The following is a 23143-nucleotide window of genomic DNA, read 5'->3' on the forward strand; positions in this document are numbered from 1 at the left end:
AGCTCTTTGTGACAGACTGTTCCCAGTACCTAGAAGAGTACATAGCCAACTAATTGAGGAGAATAGTGATTCTACAAGGTGGTCAAGGAATGCTTGCCCTCCACTAGTGACAGCCTATTCAAAAGCACAGAGACAATGTCACATATGGACCTTACATTTTCTCTTAAGTAAAAATAAAAAAGTTGACCAAGGTCCCTTTCACTTCTAATCCTATAATACCATGAATCTTGATTAGAGAGTAGATGGTGGTGTGTACAAAGAGGCTTCAAGTCCCAGCTCTGCTACTTGGTTGAATGAAACAACCTCTGTGACTGTCTCCTTCCTCAATTCTCAAATGGATGTGTGACCTCATCAATTTGGAAGCTTCCTCCTCCAATGCTGCCCATCTGATGCAATTATGTGTCCTTAGAGAGGGTACCCAGAGGCCCTACCCAACCTGCAGATTATTTCCACTATCTCATGGGTTGCTATGAGGATAAAACTGGGAATATGTACATAAAGCACTTTATCAGCCATAAGGCACTATATAAATATATTCAGCTATTCAAAAAACTATAATCACTGATTGAAAGTGTTATTCTTTGTATATGATTTTTAGCAATCAGTCTGACAAAGTTTTAGTTAGGCACAGCAAAAACAAAATGATGTCTTTGAAAAGCAGTATGCTTTTTGTACAAGACCCTTTGGAATTTCTCTTGAAACAAATAAATAAATATACATACATACACACACATATTTCTTAAAGAAGTCCACATTTCTCAGGAGACATTTATTTTGCCTTTATGGAACTGCACACACACATATATATCCCCCTTATTGCTAGTGCCTTTACTATCAGATTATCTTTTATTTTTCCTGTAGATAATCTGTTTGCATAATATAACTGTTAGCATGTTGTTTCCCTAGACTGTGAGCTCCTCGAGAGCTGAAACTGTTTTGCTATAAATAGATTTATGAATGAATGATTGAATAAATAAGAACTTGTTGACTTGACTTTTAAGGACCCTGAGCTCCTCTCTGTACCTACGGCTCATCTTTTTAATACCAATATTGTTCTATTCTTCATCTTATATGGTTGTGAGACATGTGAGTGAAAATGAATGTATCAAAGGAGATGTGCAGGGAGGTTGCAAAATATTTAAAAAAAAGGAATTACCAAGAAGCTTAGTAAAGGATTCCATTAAAGAAATTATGCTTTAAAAAGATAAACTGGTCATATGGTAAGAGTGATAACTGATAACCTCAGTGCTCAACTAGTATCATCAAGAAGTCAAGCAAAAAAACCCGAGGAAACCCTCCCCCTCAGTAAATCCTGTGTACAACTTACAAAATACATGGACAAGAGTCCTAAAGAAGGGACGGACATTTTAATCTACATCAATTAAGGGAATGTCCAAATGATGAACTCACATATTCACTGTAACATTTACTTTGCTCTAAGGAAAATTTGCTAGGTAACATAACCATATACTAATCAATCAACAAATATTTACTAGAGCTTAACTGAGTGATAGCTAGAGCCATACTCCTACTTTGCCAAATCAACCAGCATTAATGTCAGTAACCTGATGAAAACATCCTAGCTCAGGTAATGCTACATGGTTAAAGGGAACTTTTTCTGTATCTAGTTGTAAAAACTATTCTCACAGAAAACTTATCTGTTACCATAGTTGAAAAAAATCAACTATGTTATCTACAAACACCTAACAACAAGGATCTGATCTTAATGCTTTGCATACTACAAACACCTGTCCAGAGAGATGTTTGGATAATGTTAATGAAAACTAGTACTTTTTTTAAAAAGTGCACCATTTTGGTTAAGAACATCAGAGGGTAAAGGGCAAGATTATTGATTGTAGATATAAGCACATTCCCCTTGGCCTTCTATGGAAGCTCCATATCAGAGCTCTCTCACTGCTCCAGAAAGGAAAACAAACAAAACAAAGTTTATTAGCTTCAAAGTAAGGTAGGCAGACTAGTTTCCTCAAAAGTACATATTTTAAATTTACATTCTTGGCCTCAGTAATAAATTGCCATAAAGCTTTTAGGGAGAGTTAATAATAGTGTTGAGAAAAAGCCAATGACAAAAAAAAAAAAAAACAACGAAAACAATGAATGGAAATCTAGCTTCAAAAGAAACAGCCAACAGTTCTAGTATTCTATTGAGCACTGGACCCGTAGTCAGGAAGACAAGAATTAAAACTGCCTGGGCAAGTCACTTAAACCTCTATTTGCCTGTTTCCTCATCCATAAAATGGGGATAGCAATAACACCTTGTTCCCAGGATTGTTCTAAGGACAAAGTGATATATTGCAAAGCACTATGCAAACCTTGAAGTGCTACATAAATCCTAGAACTTTGTTTTGAAGTAAAAATTCAAAATAGTCTTCCAGAAACTTGAGTTCAAATAGTTTTGGGTGGTGTACGACTGACTTCAAATTCAAATTCCAGCAGGGTCAATTATCTTTGTAGCACCAAGTGGACAACCAAATTATCCGCAGATGAAGCAGGTTTTAGTCCTTTAGCAAACATATATTCAGTAACTCCTTAAGGAAAGGTAATGGGGTTCTGAGACTGCAGGATTGGATAAAATACTAGACAAATTCTAAAGGAGAACAATGTTAATGCATGCCACTACCCTATTAATCACATAATTTGCTTAATCTATTGCTCTAAGGGTAGCGGAAGTATTTCTGCAGCTACTTTAGTATGCTGATTAACTGGCTACAAGGGTTTGGTCCTGTCCGCCTCTACCTCACCCCTAGGGCCACAGGATGTGAATACTGTCCACGGAGGTTTTCTGGGCTGGAGTAATTTGCCATTTCCTTCTCCAGGGGATGAAGGCAAATAGGTTAAATGACTTGCCCAGGGTTCACACAGCTAATACATGCCTGAGGTCGGATTTGAACTAAGGTCTTCCAGACTGCAGGCCCAGTGCTCCATCCACTTGGACCCCCAGCTGCCCCAACTTTCCCCCGGTGCTGCTTCCCAAACCCTCTGCCCGCAGGTTTCCGCACAGCCCGGCGGGGGTCACTCGCTCGGCCGACCAGCGCACGCTCCACTTCCATTCCCCTACTGTTTCCAAATGAATCACTGCTAGCCTCTCACTGAGATCACGCCAAACGGGCCGGGCGGCCGTCAGGAAGGGGCAGCGAGAAGAGCCAACTGCCCAGGGCTCCGCCGGGGAGAGGGGCTCCCCGCGTGCGGGGCCCGGCCGTGACCCGGCACAAACTTTCGAGCTCGGCCGCGGACGTGGGAGCGCGAGCCTCCGGACCTTCGGTCTGGGGGTCCGCCCGGCTCGAACCCCGGCCCTGCGCCCCGTGCCTCAGGGGCACGCTCCCCTCCCTGACCCACGTCCCGCCCCCCGGCTCGGCCCGGGCGCTCCCCCCGACCCCGACCCGGCATTCGAGAGGCGGCGGAGGGCAGGCCCCCTCACCTGCGGGGGCGGCAGCGGCAAGAGGCGGAGGGTGTCGGCTCCGGGCGGGCTCCCCTTCGCCACCAACGACCCCTGTGACCCCTGACCTTCTCCCGGCCCCGCCAGGCTGCGGCCCCTGTGCCCACTGACCAGGGTTCGGTCCAGCCGACACCATAGAGACGCCCCCGGAAACGGGACAGAACGCCAGCCTCCGTCCCTCCGACTCCACCAGAGAGGCGACTGCGCCCGGAACCGCGCTAGAGCGGCGCCGGCCCTCGGACGGTGGCGCCTAGCACGAGGACGAGCGCCGTCCCGCTGTCCCTCACCGTGGCCGGCGGAGACGGTCACTCTGGGTCAGGCCTCCGCCCCGAAACCTATCTCTGGAGGCTTTTCCTTCTATTACTTCTAAAGCTTTCCACTGGGCTCGGGTTCCGTCAGCCACTTCCGCCCGAATCAGAAATGGCTGCCCCGCCAACTCGCTTCAAGTCGTACGGCAAGGGGGCGGTGCTGTTACCAATCTCCTACCCTTCGATTGGTTCCTCTGCCGGGATTCAAGTCCTGTCGCGATGGACTGACGCTTTGCCCGCCATGATGGGTTTGGGCAGGCATTTGTAGGAGATTCCCGGCTGCGCGAGTTCGGCTCGGCCTGGCCGGGAGGGGGCATTCGACAGGTGAGACGGGTCCTGAGGGTGGGGCCGCGTCGTCCCCGCCCTTCCCCCTCCCCTCCGCCCTTCTATTGTTGGTTAGGTTCTCGAACCTTTTCTGGATACTTCTAGATACCAGATAGATTCAAATAAATAGAATAAGTCACTTTTTAAAGTCCTTGGCCGCGGGAAGCCGGCTTGCCTTGTGGCCCCGGGGCGTGTCCGGGGGCCGCGGCCTCGGCCCTGGAAGGGTCCTTCGCAGCCCCGTCGGGCCGGTGAAGCTGGGCCCGTCCGACCCCCGGGGGGCCGCATCCCCCAAGATCCCCAGCGGGGCTCGGCCCTCGGGGGCTTCTTCAGTGCGGATCCCACGGAATTTTACAAAGGAGGAAACTGAGCCCCAGAGAAGACAAGCCGCTTCCCCGCAGGCACACGGGTGACCCGGGGAACTTGACTCCTCTCCAGCGCGCTCCATTTCCAGCAACGCCCTCGGCCGTTTGGCCGCATGAGGACTGTCGCCCCCGGTCCTGCATGCCGCCAAGATTTTCCTCCCTTTTTCTGTCTCAGATTTTGGGTCTTGTGCCATTTTCTTTTCTCCATGCTTGGTGGATGTCCAACCATTAATAGGCATTTTGGACAACCTAGCTCTGGCAATAAAGATTAATACAGTCCACCTTTGTTTCAGACGGCTTAATAATGTTTTGAATGATTTTTTTCTAGGTAGTACATAAGAAGGAATGGGGCTAGATTTCTTCATGACTAGTACAGGTGATCTATTCATGGTCCCAAACCTTGGATATAGAAGGAATTTACTCAAAGTTCTATAAACATGCCCTGTGGCTTGTTTTCTCCATCTCCACAAGTATGTCTCCTGTCACTTAGGAATGCACTCCTCCCTCCTCTTTGCCTATCAAAATCCACTCTCTTCTAAGGCAGTTTCATACAGGGGGCCGAATAACTTCTGTAGGAGATTGGGAGAAGGAACAACAGAAGGAAAAAAGATCCACGCTCAATATAAAGAAGGAAATTTTGGATTCTACAAGACAAGATTGAAAGAGCAGGTTCCAAATGATCACAGGGGATTAAGGAGTAAGATTTGCAGAGAAGTGAAATGGGAAAAGCATTTAAGTACTTACTCTGTGCCAGACACAGCTAAGTGCTGTGCATTACAACTAGAACAGCAAGGCAGTCCCAGCTCTCAAAAAGCTCACATTCTATTTAGGGACGAAAACTCTAATGAAGAATTCAGCTGCAAGTCAGATAGCAGTGCCTAACAACCTGGAAGGCACTGGTCAGGCAGATGGTGAGGTCTGCTAGATGTTAAGGAGCAATGGCAAGACAGAAGGTAAGGTCCACTGGTCCACCATCCCACCAGCTTTGTAGCTGATGATTTCCTGCTCATCAAACTGCTGTGAATGTCTATCCTTAGCTAGTGATTTTGGGGAAATAGGAAGTGGAACCTAGGATTAGAGGAGACACCTTGGTTATTTCCTACAGGAGCTGAGATTAGGGGCAGAATAATCATCTACCATCTGAGCAAAGGACGATAGGGTGGGGAAAGAAAAGAGCTTTGAGAGATGCTCAGTCTTCAGCCAAGAAAACATAAAAAAATTGGAAGGTAACACATTGAAAGGCTGGGTGAAACAGATTTGGTTTAAGGGGAAAGGATGGGTGAGGATGACTCTGGAGGTCTTTTAAAAACATATTTTATATTTATAATTTCTCCATCTTGTGCCTCATTGTCCCCAATTGAACAACAATGAACAAACAAAAAATAAAACATCCTAGATATGTATAGTCCAGCAGAACAAATTCCCTAATAGGCTATGCCTCAAAATATGTCTCAGTTTGATGATTCAATTGCCTTTTCCCTTGTGCTTCTTCCAAAGATCAAAGGAGCATAATTTACAAATTTTAAGATATATTTAGCAAAGACCTGGTAATATATGCCCAATCAGGGGATACCATATAGGCTGTCAAGCATTCTAGTCCTGTGATATGTAAATTCCATTCCAAAGCTCTAGACCAACAGAACATCAAAAAGGTGGATAAAACTTTGACAACATGGACATGTTGACTTTGAAGTTTTACAGATAACTTTGAGATAGTCTGGATATGTTAATGAACTAACCCTGTGATAAGAGTCTGTTCCCCCCAAACCCTATAAAAGTAAGCCCTTAAACTCGTCCCTGTCCCCCAGCTCTCTTCCGTCTCCATCTGATCCAGCTGCCCAGTGCTCCCAGTTCTAATCCATGGTATTATATATTCTGCCTCTACTCTTCCTCATCCCCTCCCCCCTTCTGCCTTCACCATCCGTTCCCCCTTCCCACTTTTCACTGCTTATCTCTGTGCCTTATTAAAGTGTGTTTGCCACCCCATTTCCTGTTGCCAATCATGGCCTTTCTTGGCAAATATCCAAAGAACTGAGCTTTTTTACTCCCGTTACATAATTTTATAGTTTCATAAATTATCAATTCAGTGACTGTAACAAACTAAAAGAAGGGAAATTAGTAATTTAAAGGTTAAGCTCCCAGAGACAGACCCACTCTGAATAAGTCTAGAATCTTATGGTGGGGAAATGGAGGGGGGGGAGGGGGGAGGGCCACAGGCCATAGATAACCTCTATAGTTTTCCTACTGCAAATATAGCTTTTATTAGGATAAAATATAGCAGAACTATTACCTCCCTCATACACTTCAGTTAAACAGACATTAATTAAATGCCCGCTGAGGCACCTAGGTGTCAAAGTGAATAGAGCACCAACCCTGGAGTCAGGAGGACCTGAGTTGAAATCCAGCTTCAGATACTTAACACTCACTACCTGTGTGACCTTGGGCAGGTCATTTAACTCCAATTGCCCTGTCTTCCTCCCTCCAAAAAGAAAAAAAAAATTAAATTCTTAACACCAAGCAAAAGCAACTTCTAGGTTCAGAATTACCAGCATAATAACTCTCCATATATTCAGTAACAAATTAGGCAAAACATTCACTGAAAAGAGAAAATAAAAATACATTGTAACTCAGTCATTTAGTACTGTAAGTTCTCAATTCAATCACAAAGTATAAAGTACATTCATTTAGTTAATTACAAAGTCTTCTCAAGTGGAAGTAAGTTTCCAATCATAAAGTACATTCATTTGGTCAGTCACAAAGCACAAAAATCAAAGTACTACACCCCTGGATCACAACTAAATTACAATTATCATCAGCTATCTTCTCCAAGGGGCAGTGGAGAGCACAAAGGCCATCTATCCCTAAGCCACAACAAGGTTACAATAAGCAAGTTCTCAGAAATCTCTGTTCCTAGGGAGACAAAGCTTAACAAAGCCACAAGATACATTGCCAGTGTCCTCATCAATTCACTCTCTGCCTGCAGAACAGTCTCAGAACCCCTGAAAACATCTGCAAGACCCTCCCTTCCAGGATTTCTGTAAACATACAACAAGAAAATCCTCCTTCAGGGCTTCTGAACCAACAGTAAGGTTCCACGACTTCTGCAGCAACAGCACTGTCCTTTACCAGCAGATGAATCTGGCAAAATAACATCAAAACAGACAGAAAAAATACCAGCACCACAGTCATGCCTCCTCAGTTCTCGGCAGTTCTCAAAAGTCCTGGGCAGCTCCAACTAGCCCTCAGCAGTCTGGGTGGCTTCAGCTGGCAGTTCTCTCTCACTCTCTCATTAACTCTGGCCCCCAGCAATTCCTCTCGCTCTGTCTCTCTCTCTGTCTCTTTTTCTCTCTCTCTGTCTCTCTCTCTGCCTCCAGGATGCAGCTCCTAAAAATTCTTCTGGCCTCTCTCTGCTTGGGCCTCTCTATAACACCAGCTCCTTCCACTTCAGCCCCCTCTCTTCACATCAAAAAGTCTGTCCCACAAGCGGGATTCACAAGCTCTGGGTTTTAACACAACCTGAAAACCAAGCCAACACAAGGGGGATCTTTAAATTCCATTACCATTATAAATGCCCACCATGTAGAAGGCACTATTCTAGATGTTGTAGATAGAAAACAAAAGCAAGGATGCCCACTCACAAGAAGTTTGCATTCTTTTGGAGGAATAAACCAAATCAACTTGAGGATGAAGAGAGTACTACCAACTTGTCGAGGAGAGGAGGGGAAAAAATCAAGGGAAGTTTCCTGGAAGAGTTAGGCCTAGAGCTGAACCTTGAAGAAGAAAAGAAGTAGGATTGTAAGAGAGAGTGACTGGGCTCCTAAGCATATCAGAACAGTGTAACTCAGATTCCAACCAACCCCGGGGCAGTTTTGCCTTCAACTTTTTTTGTTTCTGATGTGACTTTTGAGTGCTGAGCCTGATACCTTCATAACTGCTTTAAGACCGTAGCTTTAAAAAGCCAAGGTCTCCCACTGCATCTGGACCATCTCCAGCTGTCCTGATCTATATCTTACCACTTAATCCAGAGGCTGGTGACTTTGCATAGTCCTCCCTCACTTAGATCCAATTCACTTGCAAGTTATAGCATCACCTTCCTAATGTCCTGGTCCACTTCAAAAGGACAAACAACAACAAGGGATTTAATTCAGTGGGTTATTGAGAATCTAGAGATCTAGGAAAGCAGCTAAGAAAGACTTTGAAGGCCAGACTGCAGTTTCTGAGTGGCAAACGTGGAGAAACGAGCTCTTCTCAACTCCTGGGCCTGTAATTCTAGAGACTGCTGAAAGAAGACCTTCCCTATGTGAGATTGTTCTCCTGACTTGAGCTGAGGCCTTTTTAAAAACTTCAGCTGAAGAGCTCCTTTATTCTTGTGTATTTCTTGTCATACTATAATCTGTAGAACTCTAATTTACATTTGTTTTATTGTTCGGATAAATGTATTAATCTATTACTGGCTTTTGGGGATGATCTTTTGTATAACTCATATTTGGTAGGGTGAAGCTAATCTGGTGGGGGGTGGGCTTACAAACAGAGGTAATTCTGGCCTAAAACTCCTCTTGAAGAAAGATCTCCTGGTCCTTGCCTGCCCCTCTCCCTGGCTATAGTGTTCTGGCAGTACAAGTAAAGTCCTTTTCCAATTCCCTGAAAGGTGAGCCATCAGCCATAGAGGCATCCATTAGCTACATCAGGATAGATATTGAAGGCACTTAAGATGAATCCAGGAGTTGTGGTAGACAAAGAAACTGAAACAAACCCTGAACTCTGAGAAAGGACAGAGATGGAGTATACATCAAAGGACAGGCTGCTGGATTAAAAAACGATAGTATGGGGGGAAAGAGCATATTTTTTCTGCTACAGTGTGTCATGTGATTTGAGGGACAGAATGGCCAGCATTGGGAAACGGGAAGTTTCTAGGAATGAGTATTCTGGAGAAAACCAGAGTATGGAAAGAGTGTGAGGGGAAGAAATGTCTGCTGTGGTGAGGGTGAAGGACCTTATCTTCAAGATAAGGTCTAGGGAGGGGAGGCCTAAGACAGATAGAGATAAGACTGGGAGTAGGGGAGACCAGGTAGCACATCCTGTAAGAGCACCAGCCCCAGTGTCAGGATGACCTGGGATCGAATCTGGGCTCAGACACTTAGCACCCACCCAGAAACACCTGGCCGTGTAACCTTGAGTAAGTTACTTAACCCTGATTGCTTAAAAAAATAAAATAAAATAGACTGTGTGAGTAGAAATTGCAGGTTAAGGACTCTACCTGTTTCTTAAAGCAGCATTAGTTGTTTTGTTTTGGTGTTTTTGGTTGCAGATGACTAATAAGAAACCCAGATCTGCCATTTAATACCTTTGTAAGTGTAAGTACCTCCTAATTCACCTTCCTGTCTCATCTCCTCTCCCTCATCAATTATTCCCCCATTTAACTGACAAACTAATTTTCCTAAAGTGCAGGTGTGAACATGTTACTCCTTTACTTAATAAACTCCAATGGTTCTCTATTGCCTCTAGGATCAAATATAAACCTCTCTCTCTGCTTAGTTTTTCAAGCCCTTCACAACCTAGACCTGATAGTACCTTTCCAATTTTATTATACATTACTTCCTTTCCTGTAAACCATGATTTTCTTCTTATCTTTCACATGGAACACTACATCTCTCATTTCTGCATCTTGCCCATGCCAATAATATACTTCTCACTTTTGCCCTTACCTTTTGGAATGTCATTGTCTAGGAATTTAGAACCATGGCCAATATGTAATTAAAATGTATGCTTTCTGACTTGGCTATTCCACCATAAGGCCTATAAACCAAAAAAGTCAAAGAAAGGAAAAATATCTAAATGTACAAAAATAATTATAGCCATTTTTTTTCATGGTAGTCAAAAAATTGGAAACTAAGGAGGTACCATAGTGCTGGGGACTAGTTAAACAAATTGAAGTACATGGATAAAATGAAATATCACAATGCCATAAGAAATGATGAAATGGACAATTTCAGAGGAAACTAGGAAGACCTTTATGAAATGATGCAGATAGAAGTGAAAAGAAATAGGAGAACAATCTATACAATGATAACATTATAGAGGAAAAATGACTTTGAAAATCTTAAGAACTCTGATTAACAGCATTAACTCAATGACAAACCATAAGTTCACCATTTCCTGATAGAGAAGTAAATGGACTTAAAATGCAGAAAATGACACATTTTTAGACATGGCTCATATGGAAATTTGTTTTGCCAAGCTAAGTGGCTATGAATTGAGGGATTTGCTTGAGGGGGTTGTTTTTTAATTTTCTCAGTAAGGGGAGGGGTTAGTAGGAAGGAAAGATTAACTTATAAAACTTGTTACTTGAAAAATAAAAATAATAAAATATTAAACAAACATTAAACAAAAAGAATCTCATTTCCTTCCAAACTCTGCTCAAACACCACTTTCTACATGAAGCTTTGCCTGGGCTCTCCAGCTATTCATGCTTTTTTCCCCACCCCCAAATTGATATTGTATTTATTTTTCATATATTTATTTACATACCTGTTGTTTCCTTCCAATCAGAGACTGAAGGAATTGTTTCATTTTTTTCTTTTCATCCCAGAACCTTGAACATAGTGTTTAATAAATGCATGTTTTCTAAATTGTTATTCTGAAGCTGACAAACAAGAAACATGAACATCTCAAGAAAATTTTATGTGAACTAAAATCTTAGTATGTACAGCATTTTTAAAGTATATATTCATTCAGCATGTTAATTCCAAAATTGTTTCAAATATGTTACCCTCTGAACCTTCTTTCTGATTTCTTCTATGAATTTTCTTTAAATTCTCATTGATTTTTTTCTTCTCATTTGTTGTTGTGTAATGGTAATATAATTTGACCCCTTTGTATTGGCAAGTAAGCAGGTACTTATCACTTAGAAACTGATCAAGCCTCTGTGAAATAAACAGAAAGTATGAATCCCTGTTCTTGATGTAACAGGAAGGGGTTGGCTGAAACAGGAAGTAGCTAATGCTCTGTATATAAGAAAAGCCCCAGAGAGGCATAGTCAGAATTTCTTCAGACAAGAATCTAGTGGCAGAAGCTGTTTTGCTGAAGAGAGAATCCAGAAATGAGCCATAATTTCCTGAGAACTTGTGGTGGTGGAGCTTCTTCTGAACAGGAGGCCAGGAGCCCAGGAGTCCAGGAGCCCAGGAGCCCCTCCCCCCAGGCAGGATAAGGTGATTCTGATTTTTTGAATGAGCTGCAGAAGACTAAGGATGCATGATCAGGATGCAGGGACTTTATCTGTTTGTGGCTTGGTTGATCCTTGAATTCCCAGGAGCAGAAATTGTGAAGGATTTTAGATGGACTGGACCCTGTGAACTTCATTGTGGAGCAGGATGTGCCCAGAGAGCTGGACAATGAACTAGGAGCCATATGCCTTTGAATCCAGGTGACAGTCTGGTGAATCCAGGTAGAATCTGGGACCATGGAAGGGGATCCAGGGAATCTGAGAACTGACCCCAAGTCAAGATGAAAAGACCTCTCCTCGGGTACTGAGTAATGATGAAATTGTAGTTTACTAGTGACCTAGGGGTGGAGGGTCTGTGTATTTTCTAATGATTGTACTTAGTGATTAATGATACTTAGTAATTGATTGCTAAGTAAGTGACTGATTGACTTAGTGTGCCCCATGAGTGGAAGACTTTGACTATTGTACTTTGAGATGATTTTTCTTTGTTCAAAACTTTGTGGCCGATATGGTGGAAACTATGTGGACATTTTAATGATAAGCTGTTGTGAATACTGTATCATGATTTCCTGTGATAAGTTGTAATATTGTGAATGCTTGCCTTGATTTTCTGTGAATGTTTTGCTTTGAATTGTTATGGAACAAATAATGTTCACTATACTGTGTAATCAGAACCTTAAAAGCTGTTCACAGTAGCATTATTCTGGAAATCTGCTCATTCATGGCATTACTATTATTACTAGCTCTAATTACCACCCCCAATCTCCCTTCTTTTGTCCCCTTCCCCCAAACCTCTCTTCCTTATTGTTGTGAAGAGAATAAGAGCGAGCTGAGACCTGGGTTCAAGGTAAATTTAGGTGTGGATTTATTGATCAAGCTTCACTGCCTGGAATATACACTCAAATCAGGCAGCCCCAAATAGGGGTAAAGGCAATGCTTACAAAGGCAAAAACCACAATTGGGGAGGGGAGCTAGCATAAGCAATGACATACAGAAATCAAGAGCAGCCATTGGTTGGATCTATAACTCAGGGTTAATTTGGGAATCATGGCAAAAGGGTACAAGGTTTCTACCTTCCTTGTGATAGGGATTCCTCCTAGAACAGGGTGGAGGGCACAAGGGGAGTGGAATTTTCCAGTTCAGGCTGGGGTCGTGGAACAGGCCAGGGTCATGTTCTGGGTAAAGGGTGTGGAAGACCCTGCTTGGTCAGTATTCTGGGTGGGGGACCTTGCTTGGTCAGCATCCCAGAACAGGGTGGTTTCCTGTATGGTACAGACTTGCCCCATAATCTCTATACCGACTTACACCATAACCCTTGTACAAAATGCTGCTTCAAGGCTTACTGATTTAGGGAAGTACTAACTCAAGGAGAGATAAGGGAGCAGGGGACTATGCCTTGGGTGATTCACTTTTACCCAGGAATATGCCTTTAAACTATTACAAGGGATTACAGGATTTAGGATAGAGACAAAGACAAATATAAAGGGTGGGCTCCAAATCAGGTGGCATGTGATTTGGGTTATCTTACAACACTTATAAAATGTTAATATAGTCAAGTAAATGCTATGTCCACATGTCTCATTCTATATCATTAGTCCATCACCAGCCTGTTAAGAGGTGGGAAGTATGTTTCATCATGGATTCTTTGGAATTAGGGTTAGTTACTCCTTTAAACAGAATTCCTAAGACTTTCAAAGTTATTTTTCTTTGCAAAGTTGCAGTCATATAAATTGTTCTGGTTCTGATCACTTTGCTCTACATCAGTTCACACAAGTCTTCCCAGAATCCACTCTTTTCATTACTTCTCATAATAATATTACATTACTTTTATATACCATAACTTGTTCAACCATTTCCCAGTTGATGAACTCCTCCTTACTTTTCCATTCTGTCTTATAATAAAAATCTTTTTGGTGTATATGCCTTGCATTGGACTACTAGGTTAAAGGGCATGCATGATTTGGTGACTTTTGGTGTTAAATTAAAAATTACTTTCCAGAATGATTGGACCCATTTATAGCTCTACCACCTGTTGTTATCTTCTTCTTGGTCATCTTTGCTAATTTAATAGGTATGAGTTAGAACCTTAGAGTTATTTTACTTTGTATTTCTCTTTTTGTTAGTGATCTATAGCATTGTTTCATGTAGTTATTGATAGCTTGCTGTTTTTCTGTTGAGAACTACTTATTAGGTCTTTTAGTATCTGTTGGGTAATGAATTTTGTCCTTACATATTTGAATCAATTCCCTATAAATCTTAGATATCACACCTTTATCAGAGAAACTTGTAGCAATTTTTTTTCATCAGTTAACCATTTCTTTTGCCACTTTATATGCATTTTGTTTGTGTAAAATTTAAATTCAATGTAATCAAACTTGTACCTTTTATCCACTGTGATCCTCTGCAACCCTTGGTTAAGAACTCTTTCTCTATTCACAGTTGTGAAACTACTTTCTTCAAAGTTCCTCCATTTTTAGGTCATGTGTTCCTTTGGAGCTTATTGTGGTCTATTGTATGAAGTGTTGAGCTAAAGCTAAATTCTGTCAAACTGTTGACCAGATTTCCCCAGAAGTTTTGTCAGATAATGAGTCCTTGCTACAGTAATTTAGGGTCTTTGACTTTATTGAACAGTATGTCAAGTCTTCCATTCTTTATGATCTTAAAAAAAAAAAAAAACTGAAGTGCCCACCAGAAATTATACACTAGAGGCCCCTTAAATCTGCTAGAGGGGACCCCTACTGAATTCCTTGGAAACCACCTAATAGGTTCCAATAATAAAGAAATGTTTCACCTGTGTTGCTAAAACATGCCACAGATTCCCATGGATTCAGGTCTGTTTATGTTTGTATCCAAGGCTTTGCTAAGGGACTATGGCTTCGCTTTGTTTCAGTAGAAATAATACGAATGCTTTGGTTCAATAAGAATAATACTGAGAGGGGCGGCTAGGTGTCAAAGTGAGTAGAGTGCCAGCCCTGGAGTCAGGAGGACCTGGGTTCTGATCCAGCCTTAGACACTAAATACAAAAACTAGCCACGTGACCTTGGGCAAGTCACTTAACCCCAATTGCCCTCCAAAAAAAAAGGCAAAAAAAAAAAGAATAATACTTTTTTGCTTGAATAGAAATAATACTGGGAATGCTTTTCCTTAATAAGAATAATACTGAGAATGTTTTGCCTCAATAGACACAATGCTGATACTCTGTTGCTAGCAATCACATTGTCTATAAAATTATGTGTAACAGAAAGCTCGAGGCTGTCTTTCGGTCTGAGAGGCAGTCCTGGCTGGTTAATAAACACTCCTATCAAATTATATATTGGCCTAGCTGTCCTGTTATATCTCCATGTCCATTACACAACAACCCTGACTTAATCATATTTTCAGGTTTATTCAGTATTATAAGATATGGTTCATTAGGGCCTGGTAATGAACTCATTGAGGACAGCAAATTGTTCTCATATGATTGCCTTACTTATTTTTGGTTCCAATGACCTATTAATCAGTTTTATTCTTTTCTTTCTACTCTGTTCCAAAGATGCTCTCCATGGTAGAAAAAAAATATAAGCGAAAAGAGCTCATTAACAAGGCCTTTTCTATATTGTCTATCCCATTTTTGTTCTCCTTCCTTTCTCCTAATGTAGGTAAAAAAATAATTTATTGTTGTTAGCTTTTCTCCCCATCCTGAATTCAATGTGAGTTTTAGCTCTCCTGATACTATTCTTTCAGGACAATGGAACATTTTTGTATTTATCTTCTGTTATCTGACCTTGTTTGTGTCTTCAGTGTTTTTAAAAAAATTATGTTGATTAATTCCTTGTTCTTCTCCATGTTTCCTTGCTTTGGCTCCTGTATTTCCTGATGGGAATGTATCTATCATACAATGCTATTCTGATTCCTTTTTATCTTTATTCCTTCTGAACAAAGTAGTAGAGAGATATGGTTCATCAAGTCTCAGTGATAGAGGTGAGGTCAAATTTGTCCCTTTGGATATGAACAGGCAGTTTTCAGATGAAGAAATTAAAGCTATCTATAGTCATATTAAAAAATGCTCTAAATCACTATTGCTTAGAGAAATATGAGTTAAAACAACTCAGATACCACATGATACCTATCAGATTGGCTCACATGACAAAACAGGAAAATGATAAATGTTGGAGAAGATGTGGGAAAATTGGAATATTAATGCATTGTTTGTGGAGTTGTGAGGTGATCCAACATTCTGGAGAGCAATTTGGAACTATGCCCAAAGGGCTATAAAATTGTGCATACACTTTGACTCAGCAATTCCACTTCTATCTAGGTCTATATCCCAAAAAGATAACAAAAATGGGAAAAGGACCCGCATGTTCAAAAATATTTATAGCAGCTCTTTTTGTGGTGGCCAAGAATTAGAAATTGAAGGGGATGCCTAACAGTTGGAGAATGACTGAACAAGTTGTTATATATGAATGCAATGGAATACTATTGTTCCCAGACACTATAGTAGACATTGGAGAAACAGAGAAAAAAACAAGTCCCAGAAAAATGGACTGAACCAAATGAGACAAAATTTAATTACAATAAATTTAAAGTCTTAGGGGTGGCCAGGTAGCACAATGAGTAGGAACACTGGCTCCAATGTCTGGATGACCTGGAAATCGAATCCTGGGTTCAGACACTTAGCACCCACCCAGAAACACCTGGCTATGTAACCTTGAGCAAGTTACTTAGCCCCAGTTGCTTAAAAAAAAAATTTAAAGTCTTATATTTGGGTTAAAAAATTCAGTTTTACAGTATAGGGTTTTTATTTCATCCCTAGACTCTGCCATCTGAAGGCTGACAGAAATAAAGTTTACTTTCATAGGATCCTGGCAAGTTCATCCTGTCAGTGGATCTTCAAATGCCTGTTAAAAGCTCAGTCAGGACTTCTATTCCACCTCCTCTTCTAGATAAGAGTTCTTAGCTGGCTCCACACACACACAAAAAATGTGGCACCATTGGATCCACAAAAAACAAAAGAGGGATGAAAGCTCCTTAGGGTGTAGCAGACAGTAGTTTCACATGCAATTCATTAAGGACATTCCTAGGTTCTTTTGGTCAAAATAAAAGAATGAATCTGTATCTGTAAGTTGCCTCATTTTATTAATGATCTGAAATATTGGGTACAAGGAATTCATGTGCTCTTTTATTATATTATTTATTTTATTGTTGCCTTTTTATTTCTTTTTACCAAATATTCTTTTATTTTTAAACAAATCTCTTCCTCTTCCACTTTTTGGAGAAATTTGCCATTGTTGACTCAATTTTTCCAATTCTGTTAATTTTATTTTTTTAGTGGAGTGTTCTTGTTTCTGTGTTGAGGGCTCCAATTTCTGACCTAAATTCACTCCTAATTTCTTTTGGATATTTCAAGAACTCAGGTTGGGGGGCAGGAGGTTCCCCAGGATGGGTGTTCAGTCAGAGTCCCTGTTGCCCCTGGGTTGCTGCCCTAGAGATAGGCCCCAATCTTGACAGGGAAGCTTGTTTGGAGTCTCTAGGGTTTCTCCTTCTGCTCTTCTTTCCTTCATATGGTTGAGCAGTCAACACCAACACTTGGGGAGAATCAGAGCATTTGGGAGTCATGGACATTCTACCCTAAGTGAGGGTCAGGACTGTGTCGAAAGCTATGTTGACTCAGCATCCCATTGTTCCCAGCCCTGCTTATCAGTCAGTGTTGGGGGAGGCTGTGGTGGGGAATGGAACAAAGTCTGCAGTATTTTGTGTCACCTCTTTTTGTCCCTACCCCTACTTGCAAATTGTCACATTCTTTTTACCTTGGAGAGGAACTGTGATGCAAGTTGAGGTGGACCTATCTGAATTGTATTAAAGTTACCTATAAAAGCTGTCCCTGATGAGGTTGGGGGGAAGGGCAAAACTATTTGGGGTCAGGGAGTTGTCTGGAATAAATTCTTAGACTCAAACCATCTTTTAGTCAAGTGGTAAAGCTTTATTATGATGCCCTAGGGGTGGGTAGGGGAGGGCCGATAATGCTAATTAGGTAGTCTGGGGAAGGATTAGAGAGTGGTTAGGGAGCTGTCAATTCTTAAAGGAACATGCAGGTTTTTTTTTAATCTGCTGAGCAGGTATTTTATGAAGAATACATTATGAGAAGGGTGGTGGGTGGGCACTAAGGGATGTGATTTTAGGCCTGCAACATCACTAAGTCAACTAGTGTCAGACTTGTTCTGTCTGTTACCAATCAATGTCTTCTTAGGCAAGATGGATAGGGAGTGAATGTATATAAATGTAATTGGTAACTAAGAGGAATTGGTGTGAGCTAATTAATGGGTGGTACCAGATGTCAAAGGACTGTCTGGCATCAGTGCCAGATGGTCCTGTGCATGCAAAGGAAATTGTTACAGAGATCACTGTAACAGGGAGAGATAGTTTGGTTTACTAGGGCATACTCATGAGTTATTGCCAGAGATATGGTCTTTGGGCTGGAGAGAGACATGGTTTTAGGGCTGGGGTCCAAGCACAAGCACCCCATCATCCCCACCTTGAAGTCAGTGCTAGTGCTAACAGGCTAGAGCCTGTTAATGTGTTGGTACCTTGATGTACTTATAATAAAATAATAATAAAATCCTTTTAATTTTCTTCGTCCAGAGCTTTGTATCATCAATCCTCGTGAAAGACCCAAATGGATAATTTACCTTTCAAGGACTGCATAATCTTAAATTTTAACTTGTGTAGGTGGGTGGTGGGCGTGGCACTGAGTAATTTTAATTAATTTAGGAATCAAAATTCCCTAGTGTAAATTCCTAAGCTTTCAACCTTACCCAGAACTTTTCTGTCTTTACCTCTTGAAGATTTAGCTCAATTTGCTCTTAACTTGGAATATAATTCCATTGTTTAGAGATTGAAGAGTTGAAGATACTTGAAGAGGACTAACCCACCATACTGTGATTGATAGAAGCCAGTCCAGTTCAGGTCTAAGGCTCTTGTGCCCTCTAGTGTTCAAAAAGCCAATGAGGTGGGGCCATTAGTACTGTGGTAAAGCAGCATACCTTAGTCATTTTACCCATTCAATGATCTCCCCACTCAACTTTCTTTTTTTTTTTTTCTTCTAAGCTTCTCTCATACTTCTATTCCCTCTTGTTCCCATATAATCCTATACAATCCAGACTCTTCCAATCTTTTTTAATTGACAAAGAACTAATATGAGAAACCCATTTGAAAATGGTAATGGTAGAAGGCCTTAAGAGTTGCCCATTTTCCTTCCTGAAATTTCTGAGCTACAAGTGTATTATAAAAAAGAAGGGTCTTATTTTAAAAAATAATACAATTTATTAAATTAATAGATTACTTTGTAATCTATTAATCTGTATAAGTAACAACAATGCCTCAACTGGGTCAGATGAGATGATGTAAAAAATATTTGACACCAACTGAAAAATTCTATTTCTGTGTGTGTATACCCATACCTATATATGTATATATGTATTCATGAATATATATCTTATAAATATGCTAATGCAGGCTTTCAAAAAGCTATATTCTTAGAATATTCGCTCTTCTCAATCAAATATTTATTAAATGCCTACTATATGCCTAACACTATGCTAAGTACTAGGAATACAAAAAGATGCACAAAAATAGTACCTGTCCTCAAGGAGTTTACAAGCTAATGGAGGAGACACCACCTAAAAAATCCACACAAAGCACGATATATACAGGATAAATGGGAAATAATCAATAGAGGGAGACCCTGTAATTAAGAGGGGTTGGGGAAAGCTTCCTATAGAAGGCAGGATTTTATTTGGGGCTTATAGGAAGGCAGGGAGGTCAGTATCTAGAGAGAGGAGAGAATCAAAGCATGGGGGACAATGGGAGAGAAGGTCTAGAACTGAAAGACAGAATGTCTTCTTTGTGGAACAGCCAGGAGGCCGATGTCACTGGATCAAAGACTATTTGGAGGGGAGAAAGGTGTAAGAAGACTGGAAAGGCAGGAGGGAGCTAGGTTATAAAGGCTTTACATGGCAAGTAGAGCATTTTATATTCACCCTAAAATATTGCTGTAGAGTTAGGAAGAAGCAGTGTTATGCAGTGACTTCCTGCTTTGCTGGTAAGCAGATCCTTTGGGGATGGGCTACAGGCCAATCTAAGCCACCGAATAGAGGGGATAGAGTCTTCATCAGCTTGGGTCTCTGCCCTGAGTGACTTGTTTTCAAGGCCTGTCTTCCATGTCTGAAATTCTGTCCCCCATCTCTTCATCTCTTGGCTTCCCTGGCATTTTTCAAATCCCATAGAGCTAGCCCTTGCTGGGTTTAGACCCCCTCACTTCAGGTCTGATGGAGTAGCCCATGTTGGCACCCACCCTACTTTCTCCCTCTTCTGTTCCCTTTGCCTTCGTGTGGTGGGGGAGAATCAGCTTCTGTAGCTTCTTGTTGGGTAGGAAGAGGGTGGGGAAATTCAGACAACACCACTGCAGCCTGCGGGGTCCTTACCCTGAGACCAGGCCCAGTCATAAGGGGATCCATTTCCAGGCCACCATTGGTTCACTTCCTCTCTTTCAGGTGACAGCAGAATTGGGGACTGCTGCTTCTTGTGGGATGAGAGACTGCTGGAGAAAGAGCAGTGAGGAGCATGTTTCATATCATCCTGTAAGTTTGCTCGTGTTCCTGTTATGGATGCATGGAGACTGGTGGGAGAGGAGTCTTAGAATTTTCTAGAGTTGGTTGATAAAAGATATTATTATAACTGGGATCTTACCTTTATCCATATGTTGAGCCATGGATTATTTAATATCATATGCATAATTCCTTTGGAGAAGAGGGTTGGAAGTTGATGGGGCTTGTGAAGAGTGACATTTCTGTGATCTTTCTGGTCATGTGACCATTCTAATAAACATTCATATTTTGGAGCACTTTTCATTAAGTAAAGTGTTGTACTTGAGCTCCCCAATTATCCAGGTAACTGAGAAGGGCTGTATTAGCTAAGATACAGAGTGGCCTGACAATCCTTTGCGGTGATGGAGAGTAAAACCAGTTGAACATGGAGAAAAATCAGCAACTCTGAAGCCAATTAAACTCGGACTAGCTTTGAAGCAGACTGAGCCATCTGGTGGCTTATGGATCTTCAAGGAAAGACTTTATCTTTGGAGACTCCCCTGACTGTCTCCTCATTGTCAGTTATGGGGCTCTCAGACACATCCTGATTTACATCCCCTTATCTTATTACTTGTGCTCAAGTCTTAAACAGCCATGCCTGCTTATCACCAGGAGTGCCTTCTGATGGGTGTATCAATGGGCCACAGCTCTGACCCCTTCCCCTCCCCTTGGGAATAGGGCTTCCTGACTCATTCCTTTCTAGGAGCCCCACTTTTCTCCCCAAACTCCCTGCCTTCCTTTGTTTGAAAAGTATGTATACTCTCCCCATCCTTTACTTAGTGAGTTGCTCAACATCAGGCTGACAGTTCCCACATGTAAATTTTACTTCCCTGCTTAATAAAAATCTGCTTTAATTTCCCAGGCATAAGTCTTCTTTTGGTTTTCTTCCCTTTTCGGAAAAGGGGGATTTAGTCTTGAGAACTAGCCTTTGGGTTCTCTGGGTATCTTCCCCCTTTGGGAGAAAAGAGAGATCTAAATTTCCTAAAGAGAGTGACTGCCTCTGTTTATAGTTTTCTTTCATTAATCCTTACTCTTTAGAGCTAAATGGTATTAATGTTATTTTGCTGATATTAGACTACTCTTAGTAATATGCGTTTTTTGACTTCTCAAGAGGTTAGGTACCTTATGAAATGACAATGATTCCATAAGCCCTCTACTGAGAGGAGAATGTTACCACCAACAATAAAATATACCCCATAAACTACTCAGTTGATGAATTTATGATACTATAAGGCCAGTATGACCATGTCTCCTTCTTACTGTAGTTTCCTATTACCACCAGTATCAATATAAAATCATCTGTTTGTCTGTCTTCTTCCATGTTCCCCCCTCACTCCCACCTTCTTTATATTCCTCCCACAAAACACTCCTGATTCCAGATTATAAACATCGCCTCTCCTAAATGTCTGGAATGTACTCCCTCATCATCTACATCTCCTGACTTCTCTGGCATTTTTCATGTCCCACTTAGAAGCTCACTTTCTATGAAAAATCTTTCATAATAATAATATTAGCAGCAACAACAGTTAGCATTCATCTAATGTTTTAAAGTTTGCAAAACACTTTACAAATATGATCTCATTTTAACCTCATAACAGCCCTGGAAGGTAAATGCTAAAATCACTCCCATTTTGCAGATGAGGAAACCAAGGCAGGCAGAGGCCAGAGATTTGCTCAGGGTGACAGGACTAGCAATTGTCTGAGGCCAGATTTAAATGCAGGCTCAGTGTGTCACAGTGCTACTTGCATTACACTTACTTTATCCTATATGTAATTGGCTCTGTACATAGTAGTTTGCACACTGTCTCCTTCATTAAACGAAGCCCCCTGAAAGCAGGGGCTGGCTTTTCACTGTGCTTGGTATTCTCTGGGCCTAGCACAGGGCTTGGCCAATATTAAGCACTTCAATGTCTGCTGACTTGGTGAAAAAGTAATTTTTTTCCATGCTTTTGAATTTGGTGTTTTCAAGTATCTCTTTCAGTTTGTAGACTAAGTTTTATCTCCCTCTCCCTTTCTCTCTCTGGATTAATTAGGAGCAACATAAAAAGACCTGGGGAGTTAAGTCTGGAAATCTTTGGTGTATATGTGTGTGTTTGTGGGTGGGGTATTGAAATTTATGTATTGGCCCCTCTAGGTTTTCTGGGTACTTATGAATCAGTGTTGGGGGAGGCATCCCCCAGCCTGCAGCTTCTGTATTACCTGCCATCCAGCTTGTATTAGGTTATCCTCTACCTGCTAACCAGCCCTTTATCCATAATCTTATCTTGCAGAAATTGGGGAGGAGCTGAGATACAATGGCCAATCCTCTCTGGGTGACTTATCCAAACTGTTTTTATTTTGTTATGAAACTTACCAAGAAAATCTGGCTCCATCTTGAATCCCTTGCTGATCTCTAGTGATCAGCCAGTCAAGGTATCTACTGATGATTTTTTTTTAAATTAAATTTTATGATTATTTTTAGTTTACATCATTCATTTCCACAAGATTTTGAGTTACAAATTTTCTCCCTGTATTTCCCCTACCCACCACCCCAAAACATCGATTCCACTGTATACCCCTTCCCCCAATCTGCTCTCTCCTATATCCTCCCCCATCCCCCTTCCGACTTTCCAGTAGGGCAAGATGGATCTCTATACCCCAGTGACTGTATGTCTTATTTCACAGTTGCATATAAAATATATATATATTTTAAACATTTGATTTTAAAACTTAGAATTCCAGATTCTTTCCCTTCCTCTCTCGTTACCCACTCTTACTAGGAAGATAAGAAATTCAATATAGGTTGTACATGTGTAGCTATGCAAAACATTTCCATAGTGGATATATTGTAAAAGACTGACTATATTTCC

The 23143-nt window shown here is 41.3% G+C and overlaps 1 protein-coding gene and 1 long non-coding RNA gene across 5 annotated transcripts in view; one reads left to right on the forward strand and one right to left on the reverse strand.

The window, feature by feature from the left end:
* The window catches only part of SCYL3 (SCY1 like pseudokinase 3), a 34894-nt gene extending 31002 nt beyond the window's left edge, over nt 1–3892 (reverse strand). Inside the window, exon 1 of one of the 4 annotated variants that reach the window (XM_069094749.1) lies at nt 3742–3892. The gene's annotated coding sequence lies outside the window, so the exon portion shown is untranslated. Of the gene's footprint in view, nt 1–3436 lie in introns of all 4 variants that reach the window. The other 3 variants (XM_069094750.1, XM_069094752.1, XM_069094748.1) reach the window with 3 other exon arrangements.
* Nucleotides 3893–3980: 88 nt separating this feature from the next.
* LOC138166260 (uncharacterized) lies at nt 3981–22750 on the forward strand. The gene is made up of 3 exons (XR_011169575.1): nt 3981–4086; nt 20202–20288; nt 22565–22750. It is a non-coding gene; the product is annotated as an uncharacterized lncRNA (long non-coding RNA).
* The last annotated feature ends 393 nt before the right edge of the window (nt 22751–23143 follow it).

The sequence above is a fragment of the Petaurus breviceps genome, unplaced genomic scaffold (genome assembly GCF_028583685.1).
Source record: "Petaurus breviceps papuanus isolate PSGF00001 unplaced genomic scaffold, PetGlider_PUasm1.0 220, whole genome shotgun sequence".
NCBI lineage: Eukaryota > Metazoa > Chordata > Mammalia > Diprotodontia > Petauridae > Petaurus > Petaurus breviceps.